Below are 2706 nucleotides of genomic sequence, written 5' to 3'. Positions count from 1 at the left end.
AATTTTTAAAATGTCCACATGCTATTATAATTATTGTTTTATGTAGCCAAAGTTACTTAATACTTACTACTTTATTTTTCATTCTTTCCTGTATATCACATCTTTCATCTTTTTTTTTTTTTTTCCTTTTTGAGTAGGCTCCATGCCCAGCACGGAGTTTGAACTAACAACACCCTATCAAGAGTCATATGCTCTGCCGAGTGAGCCAGCCAGGTGTCCCACATCTTTTATTTTCTGCCTGAAAATTGTCTCTTAGAATATTTGTCTTTTCTGTTTGGAAGCTTTAAAGAAATCACAAGTTTCATATGTGTGTGTATTTACTTATTTATTTTTACTTTATACTGCATTACTTTTGGAGAGTGCATTTTTTTTTAATGTTTACTTTTCCTTCATTGGCAACTTTGGATGCATTTTTAGATTTTGGTCCCCAAAGGGCATTTTTCACAAATCTTGAAGCTGCATCTCTATCCAGCTTGCCAGTCTTTGTCTTGTCTATTATTTCTTTGACTCTGTTCATGTATATTCTGATTCTTTCCAATTCCTGCTTTATTGGTATTAACTCCCTGAATTGCCAGATAAACCCAAAACATTGAACTTAAGGTGTAAGCAGAAACTAAACCCACTTTTGCCTGTTTAAGGAGATCCAACTTCTGCAACAACTCATTACTAGAAACAGACAATTGTCTTCAGCATCTCACCCATAGCACCAGTAGAATTCTCAAATGTTGATAAATACTCATGAATTTTTTAAATGATTTATTTATTTGAGAGAGAGCTTGAGCAGAAGGGGGGCAGAGGGAGAGGGAGAGAGAATCTTTGAGCAAACTCCCTGCTGAGTGTAGAGCCTGACATGGGGCTTGATTCCAGGACCCTGAGACAATGACCTGATTTGAAATCAAGAGTCAGCCACTTAACCAACTGAGCCCTAGGCACCCCAATACTCAAGAATGTCTACTGGATAGCCTTCATTAATTTCTTTACCTGCCATTATGACCAACTTACTGGTCTTCTACTCCTGTCTCATGGAGAGTACATTTTTTTAATCTTAGGATTTTATGTTATGGAAAATTCTCAGTTATTGCTTTTTAAAAATATTTTCTGCTATCAAATATTTGTGTTTTATTCATACTAAAATGCTAAAAATTAGGGTCCATAAATACACTACCTTGCTTAAGAACTAGGTACATACTCATGGACTAGACTTTGCTTTTCTCTTCTCTTGTACCTCTCTCACTCCCTGAGCTAACAGCATCCTGGACCATCTACTCCTTGTTTTTTTAAAAAATTGTTTTATTACATTTTTTTTGTTTTATATAACTTTTCAACTTTGTAAGTAACATCATGCTAAGTCTTTTTGACTTGCTAGTCCTAAAATCCAAAATTTGGTTTCTAAAATGAATTTATGTTGTTGAGGATATAGTTCATTTATTTTCACTGTTATATACTATTCCATTATAGGAATATGTATCATTCCATTCTGTTGAGGGATTATTCTGTGTGGGGGGGTTTCTGTTGTAATCAATGCTGCTATGAATATTTTTATGCACATTTGCTAGTACATAGATGCCAGGGGTTCTCTAGAGAATTCACTTAAAAGTGAAATTACCCATGTTGAACTTGAGAAAATTCCAAGTTGTTTTCCAAAATGATTAAACCAATACACTCTAGCTAGTAATATGGAAAAGTTCCTGTGTTTCCTATCTTCATCTACATGATATTCTCAGACATTTTTTTGGTTTGTTTTTCGCTTTTGTTTTGTTTTGCCAATCTAGTAGGTATAAAATGACATCGTATTGTTGTCTTAATTTAGTTTCCAAGATTACTAATGAGACTATGCTTTTTACCACATACTTATTTGCCAGTTATAGTTCCTCTGTATGAGATGCATGTTTATGTATCCTGCCCACTTATCTATTAGGTTTTGTCTTTTTATTGTTAAAAGATTCTATTTAAAATATATTATAATTCTTAATCCTTTGTTGATCATAACTGTTAAAGATATCTTCTTCCTTGTATTGCTGCTGGTATTTTTTTATTTTGGGTGGGGGGAGAAGTGGAACTGGATAATTTATTTTCCTCACCAGTTATAGCATGAAGGAAACTTCCTAATATGTCTTATAGTTAATTCTCAACTTTTCATTAGAGAAGGGCTGCTTTACCCTCTCACCCACCATCATTTTGAAGGTCAGTTTTGTTTCCTTTTTTCTCCAAATGAAATTTTCTATAGAGCTCTTTCTTCTGATATCCCTTCCTCAAGTCTGTGAATAACATAAATTGGAGTCAGGGACAGGAAACAGTGTAGATGGAGCCACTACCCCTGAGCAGAACCAAAGGGTTGCCCACTGTTTTCAAGATTGCCCTGAACTTCTTTATCTTGGCTTTAACAACAACATTGGCTTTAATATTTGAAACTAATATTTTACAACTTTTTGAGATTTATGATCAGTTTCACTTCATCCATAGTTTTACATCATCATATGGATACTAAAGTATATAAATTCTTTTGGTTTACAGGTGTTTCTCTTCTGCTGGATCAGGAATGTCTTGGCAGAGGGACATCTCCTACCATACCACCAATGGCATTTTATCTTGGATCTTTAGCTCTTTCTGATTTCAGTTATTCATTGAAGCCTCATCCCTGGGAGGGTCAAGTCAGACATATCCGGGGTTACCTATTGCATAGTGTGTGTTTGGCATGAGAAGGTT

General features: G+C 34.7%; 1 pseudogene; it reads right to left on the bottom strand.

The window, feature by feature from the left end:
• Nucleotides 1–346: 346 nt before the first annotated feature.
• On the bottom strand, nt 347–988 carry LOC132002071 (nuclear nucleic acid-binding protein C1D-like; annotated as a pseudogene).
• Between the last annotated feature and the right edge of the window lie 1718 nt (nt 989–2706).

Source organism: Mustela nigripes, chromosome 14, assembly GCF_022355385.1.
Source record: "Mustela nigripes isolate SB6536 chromosome 14, MUSNIG.SB6536, whole genome shotgun sequence".
NCBI classification, from domain to species: domain Eukaryota; kingdom Metazoa; phylum Chordata; class Mammalia; order Carnivora; family Mustelidae; genus Mustela; species Mustela nigripes.
This window is presented reverse-complemented; position numbering and strand designations above follow the sequence as displayed.